Source organism: Canis aureus, chromosome 5 (assembly GCF_053574225.1).
Source record: "Canis aureus isolate CA01 chromosome 5, VMU_Caureus_v.1.0, whole genome shotgun sequence".
Taxonomy (NCBI): domain Eukaryota; kingdom Metazoa; phylum Chordata; class Mammalia; order Carnivora; family Canidae; genus Canis; species Canis aureus.
In genome coordinates this window covers 9,179,417-9,194,892 of record NC_135615.1, presented here as the reverse complement: position 1 = coordinate 9,194,892, position 15,476 = coordinate 9,179,417, and the positions used below count along the sequence as shown (strand labels likewise).

At 39.4% G+C, this 15,476-nt stretch overlaps 1 long non-coding RNA gene across 1 annotated transcript; it reads right to left on the bottom strand.

The window, feature by feature from the left end:
• Positions 1-10,504: 10,504 nt before the first annotated feature.
• LOC144313667 (uncharacterized) lies at positions 10,505-13,622 on the bottom strand. Its single transcript, XR_013379291.1, has 3 exons — positions 13,191-13,622; positions 11,920-12,005; positions 10,505-10,693 (listed from the first exon to the last, which is right to left on the bottom strand). It is a non-coding gene; the product is annotated as an uncharacterized LOC144313667 (long non-coding RNA).
• Positions 13,623-15,476: the final 1,854 nt, after the last annotated feature.

The window sequence follows — 15,476 nt, the reverse complement described above, 5'->3', positions numbered from 1 at the left end:
AGCAGGGAGCCTGATGTGGCACTCAATCCCAGGAACCTGGGATCAACCTGAGCTGAAGGCTGATGCTTAACTGACTGGAGCCACCTAGGTGCCCCTCACCCTTAGCATCTGATCAAATTCCTCATCCACTGCCCTCCCCTCCCCCTATCATCGTAGCTTGCCTTCAGCAGAAATTCTACTGGGCCTGGTAAGAAACCCCTTTACCTCTGAGATTTCCTCTTTTCCATTCACTGACCTCCAGCCTGGTCTTTGCATATAATGCCCCACTTGTCCCTGTTGGAGTAGACTCTCCCCTATTACAAAGCTCCATTGTAGTGGCCCCTCTTTGAAAAAAGTCTGTCTTAACCATCTTCAACAAGTGTCACAAATCATTTTTTCTTTAACATGACAATGTTTGAATCTTTAATGGTTACCTGTAATTTTGCAACTAGATAAATCATATATACAGAAGTAGGGTTTTTAAAAATTTATTTATGTTTAAATATTTTATTTGTTTATTTGAGAGAGAGAGAGAGAGAGAGAGCGTGAGAGTTCGTAGGAGCAGGGAGAAGGGTAGAGTAAGGGTGGAGGAGGCCGGAAGGAGGAACCAGACTCCCCTGCTGAGCAGGAAGCCCGAGGTGGGACTCAATCTCAGGACCCTGGGATTGTGACCTGAGCAATTGTCTTCTTAATCTAAATTCAGAGGAATCAAAAGGAATCACAATATTAATATGAGTTTAATATGTAGTGCTATTATATATTACTACATTAACGGGTGGTATACACCTAGTTGACAGGCTGTGTACACCTGAGGTCAAATCATACAGATATGACTCTGTCCCTGTGTGCAAGAAAAAGAGGTAAATGATATAAAAGAGATAAATGATATAAAGATACAAGGCTGCTTTTAGAGAAACTAAACATTCAGATTAAGAGATTAAAGTAGAAGCTGGAGTGCCTGACAGGTAGACCTTTATTAGCAAATTAGCTTGACAAGATGTAGACCTGGGACATAACCACACAGAGTGATTTTTAGATGGCTAAGCAGAGAGTGATTTTATCTGGAACCCAAGACTGAATAATCCCAGGGGTGAAATCTTGCAGAAAGACCCAGTTCACTTAGGCAATAGATGTTAAGTTATTTTAAGACAGTTCAAGAAATGTAAATCTTTTGCAAATACTTGGTATCTTAAGATTTTCCTACTTTCTCTTAAAGGGTTTATGGCTGCTTGACTGTGCCATTAAGTCCACTCCACAAGGAAAGATGTCTTTTCAGGTGGTTAATAATATTTGCTAATGTTTGTTGCTTGCTTTTGATGGGTCAAGCACAGAACTAAGTTTTATGTGTATCGCCTCGTAACATCCACACAACCTATGAGGTAGATGCTAATATTAAATGCACATCTATCCTCCCAACACCCCATGAGGTGGTTACTATTATAAGACCCATTTCACAAATAAAGAACTTCTCAAGGACATACATGTAGCAAGTAAGAGGGCTGAGCCAGGGTTTGTCTACATTCCAAGCTTGAAATCTTAACCATGTTGCATTATCTATAAAGAAATTGAGGCCTTGCTCTCAAGAAGGAAAACCCCAATCACAGAAGCATAAAGCCAAAGGACCTTAGAGGCCTCTGGACCAAGCTCTTCCCTGTCCAGGTAGGGCAGGTGCATCACACAGCTTCAGTCACATGCTTGGTTGCAGAGCCAGGATGTGGAACCCGGGTTTCCAGACTCAAGGCCAGTCATTCACCATTTGTCTGTATACTCGCAGACATCTGCGTGGTGGTAGTAGAAGGCGCATCTGCCAATAGGAGAATGTGTGCAAACCTTGTGTTGTTGGTAAAAGACACTAAACTTCTCTTCATCAGCATGATCAATTTCTTATCTTCCACCCTGCTGGCACTTTCACTTCACTTGTGAAACTCTGAGCAAGAGGATTCTGTATGTAAAGTTATTACTGAGACATACCCATCATTTTAAGCATCATTTAAAAATTTTCTAAATGTGTAATCTGGACAAAAAATGCTCGATTAAGACGGTGTTGTTTCCATGGCACTCAAGACAGCATTCACGGTGCACAAACATTCTCCTAATATAGTTTTTCAAATAAAAATAGAAATCTGAGAGAGCAGTGACTTTAGGTAGGGTGAGGGGATTGGAAAGATAAAACATACTTTGTTGTGGTTTTTACTGTTTTCAATACCATTATTTTAACTACAGCCAACATGATAGCTGCCATCATATGTCGTCATTCTACTGGTATTTACCTCTGTTTCTTAGGCCTGTGTTTCTGTTAGCTATAGATAGATGATCCTCAAAACTCCTTATTGATCAGTTAGGCAGGGCAGCTACTCAATCACTACATGTGCATGGATTGTCCTGTCAGGGGGACTGACAGACTGGCTGAGATACAAGGACTTTAAAATCACCTGGCCCAGACCCTTCAACACAATCTCTCTCTCTCTCTCTCTCTCTCTCTCATAAACACACACACACACACTCCACTTTTTATGTGAGACAAAGAGATACCATATTACACCATCAACCAATGTGCCTTTTTGGAAGCCCTTCTAAGGATTCCTCATGGTAACGTTCTGGGGAAGATAATAGCAAATTCTGATCATTCCTCAAGGAGCATAGATGTCCCTCACTGTGGTTTGCTGTTGCAATCCTTCATTCATTTACTTTGGGGAGAAAAAAGGAGCAGTGGACATTCAGAGAAGCTCTGCTGGCATTCACAGCTAGACCATGTTATTTTGCTCTTAGACATAAACATAATCTCACAGAATATCAGATTTGGACAAGGTTATTCTGAGACCAGGATAAAATGGGACCAGGCAAGGCCACTTCATCATTTTGGCTAAGCACAGACAAAACCAGGCCACTGTAAGTAAATCCCCCCTCCCCCAATACCAAGCGTCACTTTCTCTTGCTAAATAAGTGTCTGCTGCTTCTGTCCCCAGTCATAGAATTATCACTCCCCAAACTTCCTGACAGCATCCAATGTGGGGCAAACCCCACTCTCGTAGGCCCTCCTCTAAATCACCCAAACAGGTTGTTCTAACTCAGTACTATATCCTGTTGCCGAGACAACAGGATGGAACCGCACAATTCCACACAGTATGTTCTCTCTTCTTGTCCAACCCTAAGTGTGCTCTAGATGATCTTTGGTTGAATAGAACTGACCCGCATAGCATGGACTAAATGTTTCAATTATTTTATGTTTACTTTCTTTCCCTCTCTCCTCAAATAGAAGATAGATTTCCAGAAGACAGAAACCAAGTCTACCCTGTCCCCTATTGTATTCAAAATACCTGGTTTTTATCTGGATTATAGTTCAATGTTTGCTGAATAAATGAATGAACATGGGGGAAATTGGGACTAGCTTCATATTCCTTGGATTTTTCACATCTCTCCTATATGTCAAGGAAGCCAGCAGTTAGGTAATAATCAGCCTGTCACTAGGAACTACTAACATACACTGGAAAATGTACATAAAAGCATTTTGTAAACTCTACTCACTCTTATCCTAACATTAGTCTTAGTGGTAATAAAAATTTTCCTTCAGAGTTTGGATTTCAATTGATGCCTGTGTGTGCTGTGAAGATGTTTGCTTATTTCCCCTGTCTCGAGTCTATTTCTTCATTGGTTTTTCTCTCTGATCACAAAGGCAACAGTTTATTTTGATATCTGGAACTTGGTATTTGGAAACCTTGAAAACTACGGGCAAATGTAAAGAAGAAAATGAAGCCATGTCCTGTTCTTAAAACAGGATCCTTTCCCCCACATTCAAGTTTATGCTACCTCAGGGTTTGCAGATTGAGCCTCAATGTTTAAATATTTAGATATTGGAAGAGCAATGCAAATTATGTTGTATGAAGTGGTTAAGAAAGGAACTTTGAAGGTATTCGTGAGAGGACTCAGAAATGCAATAATCCTGCTTGGCCAAAGAGCCAATCCCCTTTTCTGCCTTTTAGCCCTGTGCACCCCACCTTGAATAATGGCCACAGGAAACAAGGTTTCTCGTTATTACTTAGCTCCAGAGTGCCTGGGTAAAGAGTGATTTGAGTTTGTTGTGAGGATAGAGCAAAAAGGGGTAGAGGGCTCAAGGGGACAGGAATGGAGGTGGAGGGGTGGAGGGGAATAGAGGGGTGCTTCCTATCTCTCCAACTCCAGTCCAGGTCTTGAGCTCTCACCACTTTGCGGATGGATTTACAGTTCAAGACCTCATAGCCATGACCAGTAGACTCAGAAATATATATATAGTTCTACCTCAGGATTTTTACCATCACCACCAGAAACACCTTTTCCATCTTTGGTTATTCCTTTTATTATCTTCTCCAACAGACTGCAATCCTTTGAATGAGTTCATCTGGCCAAATGCATATATTGGGGGAGCACTGGTTACAATTGTGTATCTCCTTTTTTTCTTACAAAATCGAGCACGTATTTACCAGATAAAAATCATCACAAGTTTTAAAACATGAAGATTGCATAGATCAGTGCTGTAGTTCTGATGCTAATAAACAAAACTGTTAATTGATACCAACAAGCAATAATGTAAGTAATATACAGACACTTTATTGCTCCTCATGGCTATTATTGCTCACTAAAATTTAGCAGTCACTCTGTATTTATGCATGAATTAATTATGTGTTAGATTGATAAAATTGGGGTTGTTAAAAAAAAAAAAAAAACCTAGCATGTTGAAACACTCTGGTAACCATCTGCTCCATTTAATAAATCCCCAGAATCTCTCTGATGTCATCAGCAGCCAATCAGAGCTCCTGCTGGGCATGTAGTCACTTCACTAGATAACTGTTTACTTCCTCCCATGTGCCAGGCATGTTCTGAGCACTGACTCGAGAAAGATGAATGAAACAGGCCCTTTCTGAAGAGCTCATAGTGAATTACTGTTGATATATTCTAATAAAAGATAGAGACTTTGGTATTTAAGTAGCTTGGATAACTTTACAGAATTACAATTTTATTCATCTTTTAAGAATACTAAAAGTAGCTCTAAGTCTTCATTATTATATTCCTGGACTCCTGCTGGAAATCACCAGTTACGTCACAAATTTCAGCAAATATCACCAACCTCTCAAGAGATAAGAATCTCTATTCTCAGTTTTATTATGACTTGCCTGTGGCTTAAAAAATGTCTAAAAGGGGTGCCTGGGTGGCTTAGTCGGGGAAGTGTCTGCTTTCAGCTCTGATCATGATCTCAAGGTCTTCAGATCAAGCCCCACGTTGGGCTCCCTGCTCAGTGGGGAGCTTGCTTCTCCCTCTCTCTTTGCTCCTCCGCCCTGCTCATTCTCTCTCTCTTTCAAATGAATAAAAAAACTTTTTTAGAAAAATAGTACCTATCTCTTGCAGAGGCTGTGAGGATGAATTGAGCTAATACATGTAAAATTCTCAAACAGTGCCTCAGACATACTAAGGATGTTAGTCATTATTATGTGGTTTTACCCAAAAGTATTCTGTTACAAATATATTTCCTGAGGTGAAGATAATCAGATAATTTCTCAAGTAGTGGTTTCAGAAGAAAGTAAGCTGCCCTCTAAATTTTTTTAAATTTGTTTGTTTTTTAATAAAGATCACTTAATCTTTATATATTGTTGAGTAAGCAGAGATAATCTGAGAGTGCCTTTTTTCTTAGAGGGTTTTCCAATAATACAGAAATTGCTATGTTTGAACTTTGCTTCCTGAGTCGAGTATTTTTTCCAAGTATGAAAAATGACTGATAGAATTTATTGGTGTACTAAGAACCTTCTGCCTATGTCTTCATTACTGTACTCAGAAGGAATCCATTAAACGAATCAATATATGCTTACAGTTGCCAAGCTGCAAAGAAATCCAATATCGCTAAGGTTGTAGTGAAGGGGCCATAGTTTTAGCAATGCTCTCTGACTCATCTTTGATCATTCTGAGTCATTTGTAACCGCCGAAACTCTTCCCAAAGTTAATCCTGTTCTAAGAAAATGTCCAAGTAAATGATACAGTATGGTATTTTTGAGGCTCTGACCTCACTTCAAGAGCCAGAGCGAGAAGGGAAATTTCTCTCTCAAAAAAAAAAAAAAAAAAAAAAAAAAAAAAGGAAGAAGAAGAAAAGAAAAAACAGTTAAAAACAATCCCTTTGGAAAAAAGAGAAGTCCCTATATTTCACCAACCATTTTGAGATTGTTCATTTCCCCATTCCCGTGATTTTTTTGTTTGCTATGCTTAGCTCTGGAAGAGCGTGAGTGCCTGAAATAGAAAGGAGAGATCGTATTCAGGTTAAAAAAGAAGAAGATTTCACAATCCCAAAATGTTTAACCAGAAGCTATTTTAATGAATGACAAATCCTTACATTAGGGAGATTTATAGAGTGACAGTAAAAGTTTTGCAGTGCCAGCAAACTCAGTGCACTGTAGGTTAGAAAGTCTCGTGGAATGATAAGAAAGGCTTGACTATTCTTGCAGGATTACTCAAATACCCCTCTGGAGATTGCTTCATTTAGACTCTAAATTTTAGAGCTGTAATCCTTGACACCAGAAAGAGGAAGAAGCAACATGCCAACTGAGTGATTTGGTTTTTATGCGAAAAACAGAAAACATTCAACTTAGTTCCCTAGGTACAAGGAACACGTCCTACTTGAGAGAGAGAACCAGCGAAAGGAAGAAGCCACACTTCCAGGAAGGAGATAAGAGGGTGAAAACTGAGAGTTGATAATGTGCCTAGCAATTGATTCTCTTTTAGCAGCTTTATTGAGATATAATTCACATACCATGAAGTACATCTGTTTAAAGTGTACGTTCCATGTTTTTAAATATATTTACAGAGCTGTGCAACCATTGCCATACACTAATTTTAGAACATTTTCACCGTCCTCCAAAGAAGTCTTGCCTTAGCAATCACTCCCCACTTTCCTCATTACTCCCCCACCTCTGAGTCCTAGGCGACCAGTAATCTACTTTCTTCTCTATAGATTTGCCTGTCGTGAACATTTCGTATAAAAGGGATTCCGCACATATGGTCATTTGTGACTGACTTCCTTCACTTAGCTTAATGTTTCTGAAGTTCATCCATGTTATACACATGAACTTCAGTACTTAATGCTTAACATGTATCACTACTTGATTCTTACTTCTTGCTGCTACTCCATTGAGCTGGTATCCTATGTTTGATTTATCTATCCATCAGTTGATTTCGTTTGTTGCCACTTTCAGGCTGTTAGGAATACTGCTACTGTGAACATTCATTTCCAAGTTTCTGTGTGGACATGTGTTTTCAATTCTCTTGCATACATCCCTAGGCCTACTATTGCTGGGTCATATGGTAACTATATTTAACCTTTTGAGGAACTGCCAAATTGTTTTCCAAAGTGGCCTCACCACTATTTATCCTCACCTGTGATGTATGAGGGTTTTAGTTCTCCACATACTTGCTACGATTTGTTATTGTCTTCTTTTCTGTTTTATTGAGGTACAATTCATGTACAGTACCATTCATCTATTCGAAGTGTATGATTCAATGGTTTTTAGCATATTCACAGTTGTCGACCATCAGCACAACCAATTTTAGAACATTTCATCACTCAAAAAGAAACCCTTACCCAGTAGCAATGACTCTCCATTTCCCCCACCCCCACCTCCTCCGTCACCCATCTACTTCCTGTCTCTGTATATTTGTGTTCATTTTCTCTAAAGACAGTCCAGGAAGAAGTTTTATTTTATTGTGGCTTTTGACTTACATTTCTGTGTAGACTAATGGTGTTGAACATCTTTCATTTGCTTATTAACCACTCCTGTATTTCTTTCGAAGAAATGTTTATCAAAACACTCTGCCCTTGTTTAAAATTGGATTGGCTCGTCATTGCTGAGTTGTAAGAATTCTTTATACATCCTGGGTAAGTCTCTTATCACGTATGCGATTTGCAAGTATTTTCTCCCATCCTGTGGTTGTCTTTTCACTCAGTGATTTATTTCTTTAGATCCCATCCTTATTCCTGGAAACTCCACATCTTCATTCTCGTTTGAGTCTACATCTACAGATCTGACTCCCCTCTCCTCCCTTCAACTTGACTGAGCACTTTTACCTGCAGTCTTTTCCCATTTTTTTTTTCATACAGTCTAAAGATCGATTTCCACTTATCTATACCTCTTTCTCCCTAAAAACAAGTAGTTCTGATAAATTTGCCTGCCCTGAAGCTTGGCTTCCATCAGAAAATGTGATCTTAGATTGCAGCATGAAAGCATGTAGTCTAAGAGCAACAACACTCCTTTCTTTGTAATAAGGAATTTATTTAATTTTCTGTTTGGGAAAGGGTCTAGACATTTGGTCCCCTTTTTTTTTCTTCAGGAGCTGTAGGTCTTCTCTCCTCTTCAGACTTTAATTTTGAAGTAAGTCATTATTTGAGTGCTTGTAACATTGTTTTCATCAAGGATATAGAATGATTTTTCCCACTCATGAGTAGAGCTACAACCAGGTATGTATGGTATATATAAATTCATTTAAAAAGGATTCCTAATTAAATATGATATAATTATACTAGCTATTTGTACTTATTTTAAGGTTTAAGATTCATCTGCCCTTTTAGCTCTAAAAGTACATATGAATATTTGTCTGTATCCTGTGACAAGATACATTTGATTACAGGTTGCTTGGATTAAAAAAAAATGCTATATAGCAAAATTAACTAAGGACACCATAATTATGAGATTTAGGAAAGAGGCAAATTAAATATAGATTATATTTTAAAAATATAATTTGGTCTTTTCTGGGCACTTTATTAATCTCAAAAATATTTATTGAAGATTTGTTTAAGGAGAAGGGACATAAAATTTACACAGCAAGGTGCCTACTAGCTTACTACTAAAAATTAATAATTTAAAATACACAGCATTTTAATTTCCTTTGCTCCACAGTCCTCAAAGTTCAATTCAATTGAGTAAATATTCTTACCCCATTTTATAGGCCATGAAACGAAAACATGGGTTGCCGTCTAAAATGTAAGAGGCATATTTAATATTTACACAGAGTAATTAAATATAAATACAGATTTTTGTTTTGTTTTCAGTCTTTTTAGTTACATGTGAATTTCCTCAAAGTGGAAAGGTTTATTGTCATTATGAGACAGGCACATATTTATCTTTAAACACTGGTTTATTCAACAATTATACTATTAATCCAAAGCCTGAATAGAGACACAACAGGGAAAAGGAACTGAGCTATTCCCGATGTTCCTAAAGCTTATGATCTAGGAAATGGGCAAGTAACCACATGGTGTACCAGTGTAATGAGGCCCAGGCTGCTATGAAAATAGAGACAAGGTGAGGCACCTAACCCGGACTTGCAAGGACGTACGTAGCATCATCTAAATTGAGAGTTTATGGATGAAGAAGAGTTACTCAGATGAAATGTTCGAGCAAATGGAACAGTACGTGAAAAAGCTTAGGATTAGAGATATGAGGTCCAGTTAGGGGACTTAATGAGTTTCCTATGACTAGAAGGTAAAGAGGAAACAGAACATGAGTTTTGGGGGCACCTGGATGGCTCAACTGATTAAGTTTCTGCCTTCAGCTCAAGTCGTGATCTCAAGAGTCCTGGAATCAAGCCCCTACATCAGGCTCCCTGCTCAGCATGGAGTCTGCTTCTCCCTCTCCCCTCTTCTTGTGCTCTCTCTCACTATTTTTCAAATAAATAAGTAAATAAAATCTCAAAAACATAAAACAAAAAACATAAGTTTTGAAAGATGAGAACTGAAAAGAACCTGACTACCAAGCCACTAAACTGTGTTAAGAAAAGCAAGGAGGAGACACATAGAATCTTAAGCAGGCGAGGGTAGCAGGATGAAACTTGGAGTTTAGAGATATAATCATCATCATCATTATGATGTTGATAACATGTCAGACACTATGGTAAATGTTTTATATCAAACACATTCTAATACATTTTTCAAGTGCAATTACTATAGCTGACAATAAAGCTACGTACATTATGTTATAATTGTTAGAAAGTGCAAAGGAGAAACATTTTACTTTACTTAACTAGGGCTTTGTTCCATGATTACCAGCTCAAGGGAGACTTTAAGTGATGTGTGGACCCCAGCTTTAGAGAATGTAATATGACAGTGAGAGACTGTTTGTTTATAAACAAACGGGATATTTTTCATTTTGAGAACATAAAATTATTTGGGAAAAGTAGTTCAACTACTGAGTAATTTTGAGTAAGTTTGAACTATGTTTAATTCATTTTCCCCCAGTTCTACTTTGTGTTACCTTAATGACTCTGTGTGTGTGTGTATGTGGGTGTATGTGTGTGTACCTGTAGTAAGGTAAGTTGGGATTTGGTGGGAAGGCCTTGGAAGAATGTTACAAATGCACATCTTGAATTGTGGAAATACACATAAAGTCTTTGAAAAGACAAAAAAACTATCAGCAGAATCGTATCTCTATACTGATAGGTTTCTCAAAGGCGTTTTTGAAATGAAGAGCTTTAGAAATTATCATAAAGTTACTTTGCAAGCCATAGGCTGGACAGCTTCCAGAGTGACATTAAATATATTTAGTAACCATGGGATCCCTGGGTGGCGCAGCGGTTTAGCGCCTGCCTTTGGCCCAGGGCGCGATCCTGGAGACTCGGGATCGAATCCCACGTCGGGCTCCCGGTGCATGGAGCCTGCTTCTCCCTCTGCCTGTGTCTCTGCCTCTCTCTCTCTCTCACTGCGTGCCTACCATTAAAAAAAAAAAAAAAAAAAAAAAAAAAAAATTTAGTAACCAATAGGATACAAGCACCAATTAATCCAAAAGGATTTGAGCCACAGAGCTGGAGGTTCCCTGTTGGTTTCTGGGTGCTGGGATACCTACGAGCGCTAAAGGATGGACCATAGATGCTAGAGCAGCTGGGAGAGCTCAGAAGTCTCATAGGATGTTGGCTGTTTATCAACAAAAATAGAACTATTTTAATATTTTATTACCAACCAGTATGATCATGCCAGTAGGTATTGGTTTAATATTTGCTGTACATATTCTTATTTTTAGCACGAATAAGAAGAGCTATATAAAGATGGCAAGATGGTAGGCATCTATATAAGCTATAGAAAAATGTGCCCAGAGAACACTGCATTTGAAAATAATAAGTAAATTTAACATCCTTCAAATAGACTTCTGTTCCAAAGGAAAATGAGTCAGAACCCCAAAACAGAACATAAACAGAGCCCAAATTCTAAAAAAGTGTAACATTCATCATAATGGAGATAGATTGTGCTCAACATTGAAGGAAACATAGTTTTGGTTCTTCACCAAAAAAGGACATAAAGGGCAGCCCGGGTGGCTCAGCGGTTTAGCGCCGCCTTCCGCCTGGGGCCTGGTCCTGGAGAACCAGGATCGAGTCCCACGTCAGGCTCCCTACATGGAGCCTGCTTCTCCCTCTGCCTGTGTCTCTGTTTCTCTCTCTGTCTCTCATGAATAAATAAATACAATCTTAAAAAAAAAAAAAAGGACATAAATTTCTCCAAATGGACACTCTCATTTTCAAATATTCATTGAGCTCTTAGAATACACAAGAGCGTCGAGAGCAAAAGTCACATTTTCTTGGGGCGCCTGGTTGGCTCAGTCGGTAGAGCTTGCAATTCTTGATCTCGAGGTCCTGAGTTTGAGTCCCATGTTAGGCATAGAGGTTTCTTTAAAAAAAGAAGTAACATTCTCCTTAACAAGGACATTTTCCTTGTTTAGTGTACAGCAGGTGATAGAGCAGAAATTTGAAAGCGAAAATGTCGCAGGTCTGCCACTTGCTGCTGGATGATCTATGACAAGTTCATGCATTGGTTAGGACACTGGTTTAATTGCTTTCATAGAGATTAAGATAACAGTGACTTATATATTATTTTATTTCTCTCTGACTTAAAAGTCCAAGATGGCAGGCAGTCTAGGCTCGTAGGCAGCTTCATGTGCTCACCTGAGAACTTGGGTTTGGCCATGCCATAAGGTTGTGGTCTTATTTGCATCGTGGAAGCCGACTCAGGGCCGCATCTATGTACCCGCCTGCTGGGAATGGGGCAATATAAGTTAGTGGAAGGCACTTTTTCAAAAGGTATGACCTACAAGTCATGTGCATCTATTCTAGTCACATTCTATTGATTATTATTGAATCACGTGGCTATTACCTAGCTGCTGTATGGGAGGCTGAGAACTGTAGTCTCTAGTTGTTCAGCTATGTACCTAGCTGGAACCATGGAGGTTCTAGTATTAGAAGGCAGAAGGAAAAGATGGATATTGGGGAACAATTAGTAGACCCTGGCCCCTTTAATGACTCTGATCCTTAATTTTGCCTTTGAGAAATGCAGAGAATTATATTAAACAATCAGTGTGGGGGTGCCTGGGTGGCTCAGTTGGTTGGGCATCTGCCTTCGACTCAGGTCATGATCCCAGGGTCCTGGGATTGAGCTCTGCCTTTGGCTCCCTGCTCAAATCTTACTTCTACTTCTCCCTCTCCCTCTCCCTCTACCTGCCACTCTGCCTACCTGTGCATGTGTGCTCTCTGTCAAATAGATAAATTCTTAAAAAACAAACAAACAAAAATCAGTGTGTAGAAAACCCCTAGCCTAGTGCCCAACACGTTAAGTGCTCAACAATAATTGGTTCCTCCCTACCCGTCTTCATGCGACGGTGGTAGTGTTCATGGGATTCATCCCTACGGAAGGCCCAGGTAGGTACAATAACAGTAGCAGTGCTGACGTGCCACAAGAGCAGCCATGTGGTGCCAGTCCAATTCCCGTCCTTCATTATGTGCCATATCCGTGAAGATGTGTTCACGAGTTTTACCAAGGCACGAGGCTTATTGGTTTACTACTTTTATTAGTTCACAGGTTTTACTATTAAATAGTTTCTCCCTTGAGTCCCAGGATCCCCTTGTTATTTTAATGAAATGAGTTTAATGACCTAAAGGAAGCATCTCTAGGAAATGCAAATGATCCCTTTGGGGTCTGAGCTCTGAGAAAGTAATGGTACAAATCTTATATTGCCAGGCATTCAGTTCTTTTCTCTCTCACATTCTGCTTTCCTAAATATATCCCAAGGAACTAGGCTCCACTGGGGACCATCCCCCTTTCTCTTCTATCTGGGCCCTAGGTTCCTGAGACCCTTTTTTTTATGGTTCTCTCTCCATTCTTTCCAGAAGTTTCAAAATGACAGTCTTAAGATAGCTTTCATCTCTTATTCTCTTATTACCTGCAGGGGAAGCACTGCTCCTTCCTAATCCTATTTCCCTTATTTCTATCATACGTTGTCTCCAAGGTGGTCCCCAATAATCCTCACTTCAATAGTATTAACTTTCCTGCATCATCTATTTTCACACTGAGTCAGAGCTGACCCATGTGACTCATAGATCAGTGGAAATGACATCAGTGGTGTGTGACATCAAGGCTAGGTCATAAAGGCCATGGAAGCTTTCGCTTTGCTCCTTTTTTGATTCCTTGCCCTGGGGAGGTGTGAGCCACCAGGCCTTGAGGACGTGTTGAAGACTTTTGAGAAAAGCCCATGTGTCAACAGCCAGCAACTATTTGCCATTCATATGAATGAGCCAGCTTGGGAACAGGTCCTCCAGCCCGAGGCAAGTCTTCTTGAACTTGCCTCTACCACCATTTGACTCTGACTTTATGAACTAGTAGGCCAAGCTCTTACTGCATTTATGTTCTATCTACACTGTAAGAGATAATAAATGTGTACTGATGATTTAAACTATTATGTTTTGGGCTCATTTTTTACATAGAAATAGATAACTAACATAACAATCTTTATGTTTTGGGGGATAGTCATGCATTTTTTTCCTCAAATCTTCCACTCTATTTGTTGTGCATTTTCCTGGGTGAATCATTAGGATTCTTTAGTCACGATGAGCAGAGTGCAAAGTAGTTCTCAACTGACAGATGTTACCGATGCAATTGCAATCAACTGTTAATAATATTAACTTTCTTTAGAAATTATTTTTTAATATATAAATTAGAATGAATTCAAAGTTATCCATAGTGTTTTCTTATTTAGTTTATCCCAATTTGTTTCCATAAGTGGGAGGGAAAGGCCCCCTGGCTGCAAGATAAAAGTACTCGTGGCTCATACTTTGCCTCACCTATGAGAGACAGCTTCAGGGCATCAGTAATAGTTATTGGGATAAGGGTGCCTGGCTGGCTCAGTCGGTAGAGTATATGACTCTTGATCTCAAGGTTGTGAGTTCAAGCCCCATGTTGGATATAGAGATTCCTTAAAAAATAAAATGGTTATAGAGATGTACTTGGGTGGCTCAGTCAGTTAAGTGTCCAACTCTTGATTTTGGCTCAAGTCATGATCCCAGGGTTGTGAGATGGAGTCCTGCATTGGGCTCTGAGCTGAGCATGGAGCCTGCTTAAGATTCTCTCCCAGTCCCTCTGCCCCTCACCCACTAAAAAAATAGCTGTAGGGATTAAAAAGCAAAAGCTTACTTCCATGTTTTACTTCCTCATGTTCCCACCACTCCCCACCACCAAATCTCAGTATATACACAGGAGCATAACACTTGTGAAAGTTATATATACGGAGAGAGAGAGATAGAGAGACAGAGACAGAGAGAAAGAGAATCCATTCTCAGAACACATGGATTAAATTTCATATACAAAATAAACTTCCTCCTGTATGGTCTCCATCTTTCCCATCCATAGTGACAATCAAAGCATGGACAGTATATATATATATAAAATCACTAAACTGACTGTGGCATGCCTAGCTCAGGAATCCTGGTAATATAAGCATTAGTTACGTGGTTGAATCAATCACGTGATGATACATATTGATCATTAATGCAGCCAAACCATGATAGTGGTTGGCTATCATGGTAGCTTGGCCATGACAGTTGCATGCACAGATTCTGATTTTACGACAGTTTCCTATCTTTAGGATCTAAAAATCCTTTTTTTCCCTCCGTCATTTTTCTTCCCAACTTTCTCTTTATTCCCAAAAGATCATGATTTCTTTATGTTTTCTTCTAGATGCATCTTTCTGGATGGGCATTCTAATGGAATGATAATTTTGAGACCCCTGAAGTTCAGTGTTTAAACTTAATTGTGAAAATGTGCATATCTTTGCTGTAAAAATCAGCTCTATTCACTTCACAGTGAAGGAAATCTCTGCCCTGATGACCTTTTCCTCTCCAAATCGTAGACACATATGTAGGCTTAGGTTTCAGTCTCCTACCAGCAATCCGTGTGTCACGGCTTGTGTCTACTTCCCCATAGCTAGCCTTAGTATTCTTTGTCCAGAAGACGGTCTTCATTGTCTCATCCCTGACTTCTGTCCTTTAGGACGAAACTAATCTCTTCTTGTAACACTTTGCTGGACTAGATAGACTCTAACTATGGTATCCCACTGTGTTCTTAGTGGTAAAACAGCATTTACTTTAAGTAGCTTTGAATACATTGCATAACGTCAAAGGATTCAGAGACTCCTCTGGCAAGTCAGAGTGGGGCTGGAACCAGCTGACACTGT